Genomic DNA, 13,326 nt, shown 5'->3' on the forward strand with positions numbered 1-13,326 from the left:
AAACAAAAAAATTAAAAAAAAAAAAAGAAGTTGCTTCAAACCCCCCGGTTAATTATGTTTATTTTAGCAGAAAATGAAAGAGGAAGGTCTTTGCTTTCATCGGTCTGAATTTGGGACACGCCGATTTGTTTGTTATATTACCTAAAAAAGACACCGTGGCACATTTTTCGTATTAGCATGTATAGGATAACCAATATATTTTGGACCCCCTGGGGCGTTTGCCTACAAATTTCACATTTCAAATCAAAAGACCAACTCAATTCGCAAATCATTTGAAAAGATATGACTTGCATCAACCGTTTAAACATAGAAAATGTGTTTATTTTATCTGAAATTCATTTAGTTCAATCGGTTCATTCATATAACCGTTACAACGCGTTACATGCAGAGATTCAAGCCGTCAGAAAATTTTCAAACGTATACAAAAACCTTTCTCAAATTTCTGGACTTAAAGTCTGGAGTTTCTTCGGTTTTCCATAGTAAACCAATTTATTAGACAAGTCCGAATAAATATTCACAAGGTATAAAACATTGTCTATGCAAACATTGTTTGAATTTTTCCCATGTCGTAAAAAGTTATTGAGAGCATCACAAAACTATCGAATCGTCATGTTTCATAAAAATCTTGCGGTTTATTTTGTTTAAAATTGTTGTTTTATTAAAATAATTGATCAAAGATCTTATTTTTACGACTTTTATTTTATTATAATGTTTTGGATTGTATATATTACAAAATAAAAAAATTAAATAATTTTTTGAAAAAACACACACATAGCTCACAACATAATCTCTAAAAATATATGCTCCGTAACATTTTACATAAATTGTGTGCTGCCCAACAATACCATCCTTCAATTATTAAAATAAGCTACTCCTAATCCAGCTCAAAACTACTAAAAAGCTAAAAGCATATTACAAAAGCAAACTTTTACTTCTTCACGATCTTGCAGAACTTTACTTCATGATTCCGTTTTGAATAAAAATTACTTTTTCGTTACAGGTATTAATGTGATATGATCCTTCTACATACCGTTCATATAACAGTCAGAATACCCTACTAGAGGCTTGCAACAAAAATATAAAAAAAAATTATCAGAATGTAATATGCAAATCATACTACTTTATAATTAAGCGAGGCTCCGTTATCCACAGAACATATTAAAACAAAAATATAACATAGTGTGTTTTATTTCCCTTTAAGATATTTTTTTGTTCATTGTAAACAACTTTATAACAAAATCAAATAGATACTTATGCATTTCAATAATATACAATATTATCGTATACTTACTTATTTGGCTTAACATCATTTATCTTGATAAAGCCTCGCCAACAATAATTCGCCAATTCACTCGGTTCATGGCCGCTTCTCTCCATCCTCGACTGTGACCCACGCTCTCCAGGTCCTGGTGCACCAGGTCAATCCACCTAGCTCGCTGCGCCCCACGCCTTCTTGTTCCGACCGGATTCGTGGCGAACACCATCTTTACAGGGTTGTTGTCCGGCATTTTTGCAACATGCCCTGCCCAGCGTATCCTCCCAGCTTTAGCTATATTCACGATACTAGGTTCGCCGTAGAGTTGAGCGAGCTCGTGGTTCGTCCTTCACCGCCACACGCCGTTCTCCTGCACGCCGCCGAAGATCGTCATTAGCACTCGGCGTTCGAAAACCCCAAGAGCTTGCAAGTCCTCGTCGAGCATAGTCCACGCCTCATAGAGGACTACCGGTCTTATGAGCGTTTTGTACATCGTACATTTGGTGCGGGGGTGAATCTTTCTTGACCGCAGTTTCTTCTAGACCCCATAGTAGGCACGATTTCCGCTGATGATACGCCTTCTTATTTCCCGACTAACATTGTTGTCAGTCGTCAACAAGGATCCGAGGTAGACGAACTCGTCCACCACCTCGAAGGTATCTCCGTCTATCGTAACACTGCTTCCTAGGCGGGTCCTGTCGCGCTCAGTTCCGCCAACCAGCATGTACTTTGTTTTCGACGCATTCACCATTAGCCCGACTCTTGTTGCTTCGCATTTAAGGTGGGTGATCAAATCTGCCACCGTTTCAAATTTTCTCCCAATAATATCCATGTCGTCCGCGAAGCAAACAAATTGTCCGGATCTCGTGAAAATCGTGCCTCGACTGTTAAGTCCGGCTCTCCGCATAACACCTTCAAACGCAATATTGAACAACAGGCATGAAAGTACATCGCCCTGTCGTAGTCCCCGCCGAAACTCGAACGAACTGGAGTGTTCGCCCGAGATCTTCACGCAGTTTTGCACACCGTTCATCGTTGCTTTGATCAATCTTGTGAGCTTTCCGGGAAAGCTGTTCTCGTCCATGATTTTCTATAGCTCTACGCGGTCGATACTATCGTATGCCGCCTTGAAATCGATGAACAAATGGTGCGTAGGGACCTGGTACCCACGGCATTCGTCGATGAAACCTGCTTGATAACTTCCCACGAACTCGTTTGCTATAGGTGATAGACGACGGAAGAGAATCTGGGATAGCATTTTGTAGGCGGCGTTTAGGATGGTGATTGCACGATAATTTTCACACTCCAGTTTGTCGCCCTTTTTGTAGATAGGGCATATAACGCCTTGCTTACACTCCTCCGGTAGTTGTTCCGTTTCCCAGATTCTGACTATCAGCCGATGCAGACAAGCAGCCAACCTGTCCGGGCCCTGTTGAATGGCATCCTTAACTTCCCCCATCGTGGGAGCTGGTTGGTTTCCGCTGTCCGCTGTGCTGACGTAGCCATCGCCTTCGTTGACCTGACCTTCTGTGCCTGTGTTCTCTGCGCCATTCAGGTGTTCATCGTAGTGCTGCTTCCACCTTTCGATCACCTCGCGTCCGTCCGTCAAGATGCTCCCATCCTTATCCCGGCACATCTCAGCTCGCGGCACGAAGCCTTTTCGGGATGTGTTGAACTTCTGATAGAACTTCCGCGTTTCTTGAGAACGGTACAGCAACTCCATCTCTTGGCATTCCCCCTCTTCCAGGCGGCGCTTTTTGTCCCGGAACAGGCGGGTTTGCTGTTTCTGCTTCAGTCTGTATCGCTCCACGTTTTGCCGCGTACCATGCTGCAGCATTGCAGCCCACGCTGCATTCTTCTCCTCTCATTTACTTGTAGTGCCGTGTTGAATAAATATTTTTCTTTAACATTTTCGAAAGTTGTTAATGTATCATCAAAGTACATTCACACAACATTTGAAGTTTATTGGAGTTAAATTGCGATAGTTATGCAATAAATAATTCGTACATATCCTTTTTTGACCCATTCTAGCCCCCAACGACGGTACTCGAAACATAAAATGTCACGGTACCTTATAACATCGCTACATCATAAAAAATCAGTTTAATTGTGGTGTAAAAATGAAAAACGTCTAGAAAATTCGTGCCACTTCGACATTGTTACACATGCATACATAAAACATGTCCACTGTCAGCAGCACCCTATTTCTACGAAGAAAAAAATCCCTGCACTCGTCAATCAGTGCGATCTTGATAAGCGCAAAATTAAATATAAAATATTATGTGTCATTAGCGAGATGACACAAAAACAGTGACTGCGACTGCTCCCATCATCGATCGATCGATAATCGGTGCAGAGAGGTATCATAAATTTATTCTCCCGTCATCCAGCAGTCAGTGGCAGCGCCCGTCGGTAGAATTCATAACAATGATCAGTTGTTAACCGAAGAAGGGCGTTCCATCCTTTCGCGAAGGTATGCGCTGTGAACTTTTTCCCACTCTGATAAAAACGCGCAACGATGATGGCTGGGAATTTTCCTGAAACCACCTCTAAATGAATGCAATTTATTTTATAATTGAGAGTGATGTAATTATCATGAATATCTGATAAGAAGATATCTAATCATGTTAATGGGGAGGGGTTTGAAAATAAAACGTTACTTTTATTAATGATATTGTGATAAATCTTCGAAAACAGTTACATAAACCGGAAATGAATGACAATCTTAAAACCCTTCGAAAATCGCTGCCTTCTCTATGCAAGACATAAACATTATAAATAACCTACTAGAACTGGTTCCAAACAAATTCCTTACTGATCCATACCCATCCTTGAGAAAATCTGGACATATTTTTTTCGTTCAGTAATCGTTGATTCGTCACCCTAACCGACTGACCAGTTAAAGAATTATGCTAATGAACGGCTGCAGTTAACCTCTTCAGAACAAGAACTTCGAACAGAAAGAAATGTGCTACGGTTACTCATTTGAGTGCATTTGAAAATTGAACAAAGAATTTGATTAGCACCTTGGAGCGATGAATCTTTCTCCGCGGGCAGCTGACCTTGGAGAATGCTTGGGCTGGTTCACCTATTTTCTTACAATGTCAGGATAATCCTGTTCTTCGCTGGAACGATCCCAACTAGTAGGAGTCGCGAGTGCATTCAGAACTGGATGTGAAACATTTATCCTGTTCTGTGTTGCACTTCCGGACATATGTTGATGAAAGAACGTGTTTCTCATGACCGTGAATTTTATTTTGGTTTGCGAGTTTGAATCTGTAAATTCGATTGTGTTGCAATTGGATCCGCATTTATCACACTGCGGAGTCTCAAGCACTAAAACATTACTATTAACTTAATTAATGGTTGCTGAATCCATCCGGTTTCTAGTCACGTCTAGTTTTTGAGATATTAGCTGTTAAAAATGAATTATTGGATGATTTCAGACCAACTTGCATGCACGTTTACCAGCTTGTCATATGATAGACACTTTTTTAAGACTGCAGGCATTTTGAAATAATTGATTAAATCTAAATTAACTCGTGCAATTTAAACCGAATCAAATCCTACATGAAAGTTTAAATACTTTTCTGTATGCTTGATAGTTAAGAAAACTAAATAGTTTGATAAATCATAGTTCAATTTCATGTAAACATTAATAAAATAAGCATTTTATACAACCTTGGCGAACAACTGAAAACTGTGACGTGCAGGAACATTTTTGAAAAAGTCAACAGCTTTGGAAACCCAAAATTTAATTAAGACAAATGATTTGATCCTTGAGACACGCAATTTTTTTATTTTTGTTATCCTGTGATATCTTACGCTGACAATGGAATCATATCAACCGAAAGCCGTGTGGTCTTTAAATTTTGGTTCAATGTTTCTCACTTTGTCCGTCCCTTAATTGTAACGGGACGAAAAACCGTTGACAACGGACAGCTGTCCGGTCTTTTAACGTTTAAATTCAACAAAGGATCCAACTGTCAGCATCCTTTAAACATCCCATGGGAAAAATCATCCCGGTTTACAAAGCCGGCATTTAAACATTCTCATCAATTTGCATATTCCTTGACCGGACATTGGCTGACCGATGCGATGTTGTTCATAAAAAAAGATAACCAAGAGCCGTTAAAGAAAGGGTTCTTAACTTGCTCGAGTGGCTCTCACTAATCACATCATCGAGGTATTTAGGGGATGTGTGCGTGCATTGTAGCATTGCTAATTTGTAATTTAACTGTGAGATGGACTAGAGTCTTAAATAATGATCCATTGATTTTTAAATTCTAAATGAAAAACGATTATCAAATTTGTTCCTATTGCGAATGAATTTTTGTTTGTTTAGGCTAAATTTGAGCATGAGCATAAATAACCTTACAATTCGTAATTGCTACTTCGTGATTGAATACATCAATTGAAGTTGTACAGAGATTCATTGAATTTGGTTTGGGAGCTCAAAATTCAGAAGTAAAAAGCAATGACGGCATCAGCCACGTTCTTACGATCATCGAGGGAGTGAAGGAATGTTAGTTACATAACCATTGTTACTTGAGACTGAGAATACAAAATAATAAAATCTATTTCCACATCCAAAAAATTGCAATTTGCACAAGAATAAGATCACATTGCGTTAATAGTCAAAGTTAATGAATGATGACAATAAATTTTTCGAGTTAACTATTTGGGTTGTAAAATCAGTGTATTTCTGCACATTTTATCGTATTTATGAACTCGCACACCAAATTTGAACTTGAATGGAATTTTTGATCCAACTACATGACAATTGTACTTTTTCATTTATTTATTTCAATGGGGTGGACCTGGACTAGTAGTTTTGAACACACGCCTCTCATGCCGAGGACCTGGGATCGACTCCCATCCCCGAGATAGTCACTCAAAACTTCAGTGACAACTTCCTTCGGAAGGAAAGTAGAGCTGTTGGTCCTGAGATAAACTAGCTTAGGGCTTAAAATCTCGTTACTAAAGACAGAAAAAACATTTCTTCATTTGCACTCAAAGACTTTCAAAACAACAATTGCACCAGTTGGCATCATTGCTAGATGATTTATTGATATTTTGAACAACACGGGGAAGAAAAAAAAATGAATCACACTGTAAAAGCCATCGCTTTTTGTACACAACATCAGCGTGGTGCTTCTGAAGGTGGTCAACGGCGGTTGTATGACATTTGCCAGAAAACCATTTGCCAGAAAGCCGTTTGCCAGAATCAATTTGCCAGAATGGATCATTTGCCAGAAAACCATTTGCCAGAATGGACCATTCCCCAGAAAGTCATTCCCCAGAAATACCATTTCCCAGAAAAAATATTACTACATTACTTTGCTTTGTGTAGCAATATTTAGGTGTGTAAAATCTTTCGAATATTTATGATTTTCAGCGTACGATACATAACTATATGCAAAATAATTGTGACGTAAGTTTTTAAGCTTTTTGTTTGATAAAATGTTTTAAACTAATAATGATATCATAAACTTTTTATATAGATAGCTGTAGGAGTAAACATGCAGCTATTCAGCAAGTTGACGGACGTGAGTTCGAATTCCACCGGGCGAAGATTTTATTGGATTGAAAATTTTCTCGATTTCCCAGGGCATAGAGCATATTCATATCGGCAAAACGTTATACACATGCAAAAATGATCAATTGGCAATAAAAGTTCTCAGTTAATAACTGTGGAGGTGCTCGTAAGAACACAAAGCTGAGATTTCGCTCTGTCCCAGTTGGGACGTAACACAAGATAAGAAGAAGGTGTAATAGATTTCCGAGGTTTTCATAGTTTCTGAGAAATAACTGTTTTTTTTTTATGTTAAAATAGTCATCAATTTTATACAAGCTATTAGGGGTCGTCCATTAACCATGTGATCATTTATGGGAGGATGGAAGGGGGCCTGGCCAATGACCACGATACAAACAATTCTTTTTAAATTTTTGTATGGACAAAAGACCCCGTGGAGGTGAAAAATCCGAAAGAATTGACCACGTTGTTAATAGACAACCCCTTATAGGCAACTGTATTTTCAACATTCTATTGATGATTTTCCCTTCTTCGAAGATTAGGCTGTTCTTTAGGGCTAACTAACTCAAGGACTTATATGCTTCATAGGAGATTTACCCTTCTTTATATTTTTGGCTAGTCTTTATAATTGAACTGAGTGTTTCTGCCTGCAGTTAACAGAAGGAATGGAAGTAATGCAAACAAGGTTATGTCATCTCAATTTTAAATAATTACAGCTTAAAAAAAATCAATATAGGACTGCTGTCAATAAAAATGTCTGTAAAAAGGATTTATGTAAAAAAATGCAAATATCGGGAAATGGACAATCAATATATGTCCTCAAATGAAAAAAAAACTAAATTGAAAGTGATTCAATAATGGAATATTTACCATGACCTTCATCTTATTTCTCATTGAAGATTACTCGAGTGATTCCGAAAACATTAATCTTCATAACCGACTTGTTTCGTAGAGCAAGCGACAGAATATGAGAAACCAATGTATGTGTGTTATTTTGGTTTCTACCATTAATCATGGCCACGTAGCAGTCCTGCTAAGAATTTCAAAATATCTCCGGTTCCAGATAGCTAAAACTAGCAATTAGGGTAAACACTGAAGATTGAAGAGTTTTCCGGCAGCCTGTCGCAAATGTTGTAAAACTACTTTAAAACAATAAATAATGCGGTTCAAATTATTATTAAGAGTAAAACAGTTTAACGTTCTTTTCAAGGACTGAATAATGTATTTAAATATATGACCGAAAGAACATTGGGTAGTCATTTGAGTTATATTGTTCCAATGATTATTGGCGCTAAACTGATCATATTTCAAACATAATTTTCCCTAATTTTAATTAATTTTGCGCTGTAGCTGTGCAGTGCTAGTATTCTAATCCTCTGAAAGTTGACTACACAATGTTTCATGCTATAAGTGCAAATAATATTAGTATATTCAAGATACAAAAAATGACAAATATCGAAAATTTCGGTAGGCTTGAGGTGAAGATGCATCGAAGCCAAACCTCAAATTTTCAGGAGCATAAACCTCGAGAACCAGCCAGCGGTTTGAGCTGAAAACTTAATCGATTGGTCACACGCTGGTGGTGACCAATCGATTAAATTTTCAGCTGGAATGGCTGTTTGGGTCTCTAGATTTGCGCTCTTGAATATTTGAGGTTTGGCTTCGATGCATCTTCACAAATATGTCGATCAATTGATATCAAGGTTGAAAACGAATTACAAAAAATGATTCTGGGGAATGGTTTTCTGGCAAATGGTCCATTCTGGGGAATGGCTTTCTGGCAAATGGTACATTCTGGGGAATGGTTTTCTGGCAAAAATCATTCTGGCAAATTGATTCTGGCAAATGGTTTTCTGGCAAATGTCATACAATCGTCAACGGCGTAACAACCAGGAGGATGGTCTTTATTAACTTTCTTATACCCAACCCCGCCCTTAATCGGGGTATCCTTAAAAATTTTGTGTATTTTTTTTTTGTTGCTCAAAAATCGTAATAGTTTTATTTTTGACTTAAACTTTGGCCTATTACACGCATACAAGGATTTTTTTGTGAAATTTCTCAATTGATTCCTCCGAGGGTTTTTTCTGGAGTTTTTCCAGAGATTTCTCTAAGGTTACTATCAGTCCTCCAGTAATTAACTTTGATAATCGATCAGAGATTCCAAAAGAAATTTTTCCAGAGTGTCATCCAGGGATTTTTCTAGGATCCTACAGGAAGTCCTGTTGAGATTTCTCCAGCTTTTTCTTGAGGAATTTCTCCAAGAATTGATCAAGAAAAATCTCCACATGGTTTCCTTTAAAAAAATTTCGGGGGTCGCATATAGTGATACTTTTCCGGATGAATATGAACTTTGAGGACTGAGTTTTTTCAATTTTAAATTGTGAATTTCCATGTCAACATGACTGCCAAAATGAATGACGGGCTACTTAGCCTTAAGGTGTTTGGCAAAAACAAAATTCTCGTTGTCGTTTGGTTAGAAATTTAAGTATACTGCGAACAGATATATCAAGATAATGGCAGGGCATCGAGCACTCTACTTTTTGCAGTTGACAAAAAGCAGTTGGAATATATTATCTATTTCTATTTAGGCTTCAATATTTTCACTAACGAATAGATGGACATTAATTGAAACATAAAAAACAAAACAACTTATGAAAATGACCACTACTCACAATAAAAAATATTTTGAAATTACAATGTTTCGGTAATTCTATGATTTTTCATATTAAAACAAATCCACTCAAAAGTGTTTCAAAAATTAAATCATTTTTTCAAATCTATGAAGGAAGTCTTAAGCTTAAGAAGTAACCGGGGCAAATTGAACACTAGGGCGAATTTCATCAGGTCGGTACAAATTGCGATTCTCTCGAGGATGCTTAATTTCTCGTTTGCATCACAGACGCAGATTTGTTGATAGATATTCTTCTTCTTCTTCTTCTTCTTATTATTATTATTCTTATTCTTCTACTACTACTACTACTTATTTTTTTCTTTATTTATTTATTTATTTCTTCTTCTTGGCATTACGTCCTCACTGTGACAGAGCCTGCTTCTCAGCTTAGTGTTCTTATGAGCACTTCCACAGTTATTTACTGAGAGCTTTCTTTGTCAAACTTGCCATTTTTGCAATCGTATATCGTGTGGCAGGTACTCGTGTGGCGATGATACTCTCTATGCCCAGGGAAATCGAGGAAATTTCCTTTACGAAAAGATCCTGGACCGACCGGGTTTCGAACCCAGACACCTTCAGCATGGCTTTGCTTAGAGTAAAGGGGGGCAAAAGTTCGAGTGGGGCAATAGTTTCTTTTCAAAATTTCTAACTCAATTAAAAAAATAACTTATGAATGTTATGATGATTCGATTGCTATTTAAGTGAGAGGCTTTAACCCCAAATTTTATTAAAATCGAAGGAGATTTGGAAAAGTTATGGCTATTTGTTGATTTTCGACTTGAATATTGTAAATTTTGGTCAAACTTTTGTAGCATGGTACAAATAGAGAAAAAAATACTTGTTTTTAATTATGAATCGTGGTTTACGGCCAACCAGCCGAGTGGAAGTTTAACAACTACCGAAAAGCTAAACATTACATATAATTTGCAATTGGATTAGATGGACAAATTGATGTGAAGATTTGTGAAAAAATTACACGTCTTCTCAGTGAGAATTGAACTCACGACTCCCCGATCTCTAGTTGAGGCGCGTTACCACTACGCCATGAGAGGACTCATGAACGCAGAAGTTAACCTGAATTCAAAACTTCTGCATTCATGAGTCCTCTCATGGCGTAGTGGTAACGCGCCCCAACTAGAGATCGGGGAATCGTGAGTTCGATTCTCACTGAGAAGACGTGTAACTTTTTCGCAAATCTTCACATCAATTTGGCCATCTAATCCGATTGCAAAGTATATGTAATGTTAAGCTTTTCGGTAGTTGTTAAAGAAAAAATCTATCATAAGTATGCGTCGAGGGGTATTAGTTTTTGCATAAATGCTCGGAAACAATTTTCGGCTCATAGTGAGGCAAAAGTTCGAATTAGCGATGCAAAAGTTCGACCCATGTATAAACTCACGAAAAAATTTGCAAATTGTCTAAAATCAAAATATTATCTTCAAATTTAGCAAAATTTGCCTGATCGTGCGAAAAATGTTACCAAAATTTTACATTTTCACTCAGTTTTGCGAAAAACTGCTATTTTTGTGTGTATTACAATTAACCCTGTTTTGGGCAATTTTTTGATGAAAATTTAATGTGTATTTTTCGGAAAACATAAGTTTACGGCTGGCATAAAGTATTTCTGTCAAGAAAGTATCAATATTTTGTGTTTTTGCCAGCGAACTTTCGCCCCACACTAGATTAGAACTCTTGCCCCACCGTTGGTGCAAAAGTTCGTTTAAGACAATCAATTTTGAAACTGTTATTACTTAAATTTGGGCAAATATTTCGACAGAAGATTATTCGGCAAAATAATAGCCAATATGTTGTATGGTATTTATTTTGTTTCAACTGCTATTGTTTGTCTGGTAACTTTGATGATACCACTAAGGTCAAACTTTTGCCCCACTTTACTCTATCATATCGTATATCATATCACCATAACACCAAATGCAATGCATTTGGCATATCCAGTTTCTTACATATTCTGAATCTGCGTTAAAAACTGTACTAGAATCCAAAACTTCACAATTTTCCGTGACCTGGAGTTATTTTTGAAACACGTTTGAAATTAGTATGGAAATCACTTTTGATCCACCCCTATTTTACTTCAGGACGAGCTGTCATTATGTAAATTGAAAGTCAGAGGATTGAAATCTTTTTTTTTTTTCTTTTGAATCATTTATAATATCAATATTAGGTTAATGAAGTGCAATAAAATCATGTAATACTTAGAAAAATGTGCTCTTTCAATCAAGTTCCGAAAAACTGTGATATTTTTGTTTGCTAAACAACCCAATTGTCTCTTTCATATCATATCCCTTTTATTCAAAATGTCTGAAGTGCTATACAAATTTCATTCAAATCGGTCCATAAATAACTGAGAATAAGCCTAGTTGAAAATTTATTGATGAATGCTATATTTGTTTCTGATGTAATATAACGCCTTGACAATCTTCAAATCACTAAATTATAAACAAATAAAACTAACAGCGGTTTTGTAGGGCATACAATCATTTCAATCGAGGGACGAAACAAAGGAAACACATTTTTTATGATTTCCAGCTACCATATGCCAATTGCGTTAAATCAATACCGATTCCGTATTAATTCATGCCAATATTTTCTTAGCATACACTTCTTTTATTTTCTTCAAATGGTCAGCATAACAATCTTCAGCTGAAAGCTGATGTAAGAACCTTTCCTGAACAATTTTGTATTTTTCATTTGTTGCTTTATTCAAGCAGTTGAAGAATCTATTTTAATTAATTCACCCCTTCTTTTTATTGCCAACGCACCCCACAGAGAGACGCACCTTAATGACATATCCGTGTACCGATGAAAACATCTAGGGTGCCGTAAGCGTTCGCTACGTTCTGATCCAAGGGCAGACTATCTGTGCAGGGTATCCTTAAGGATTAATAAAAGGAGGAAGAATTAAGATAAGAAAAAAAAATTCGTCATCATCATCCAACTGACCATTACCTCTTCTTATTCTTGGTAATATCCTTCGCCCGCCGATAGTTATTTGTGACACAAAGGGAAGAGTGATTGTGCTCATTCAGGTAACTGTCCGAGCGTAGATCTATTAGGATTCGTCTTTCCGTGGCGCAAATGGGCAGTGGTCAGTTTCTGGAAAGGGTTGGCCAGTTTTGACGGTTAGGCTTTTTTTTCTCCAGGATCCTCAAGAATGCGAGAAAGATGACCCTTCCCGGTGTTGGATGAGTCTTGCAACGCGAATGGGTTTTCATGGGAAATGCTAAACTGGCCAGCTGTTGGACAGTGTCCAGTGGCAGTTGAGGAATTGTGTACTCTCTAGGAATTATTTTGATAGAAAACGGGTCGTGGGAAATAACTATCGTCTGTTGAAAAGCAGCTGGAGGATTTTTTTATTAAGTTAAACAAAAAATGTTGGGTTATTGTTTGTCTCTAGGCTTCATATATCATGCAAGGAATAAATGATCCCAAAGTGTCACAAGTTCACCAACTAGTAGACCAAACAGCCAACGGTCATGGCGTGCGTTTAATCAATTACTATCCAAGACGGCAGTTTGTCATGGTAAAACTCCATGTATTTTAAGCGTTCTGACCGAAGGCAAAGCAAACCAATGCAATGAATCCAATGGCCTCGAAGCAAAGTATCGATAAATCATCAGCCAGACAATTGTCTCCATGAAATCTGACTACATATGTGCGTTCAATCGGTGGTTTTGATTGGATTTGCGTGTTCATACTCTATTGTAGCGAAGGTTGGTTTGACAAATTTATATGAAATTATGACTTGGTATCAAATCTAATGGATAGTTTTTCGTACATTTTCTAGTAATTCTTTAATGTGCTCAATTACAAAATGATATGACCAAATGAAAATATTCATAGTTT

The sequence above is a fragment of the Aedes aegypti genome, chromosome 2 (genome assembly GCF_002204515.2).
Source record: "Aedes aegypti strain LVP_AGWG chromosome 2, AaegL5.0 Primary Assembly, whole genome shotgun sequence".
NCBI lineage: Eukaryota > Metazoa > Arthropoda > Insecta > Diptera > Culicidae > Aedes > Aedes aegypti.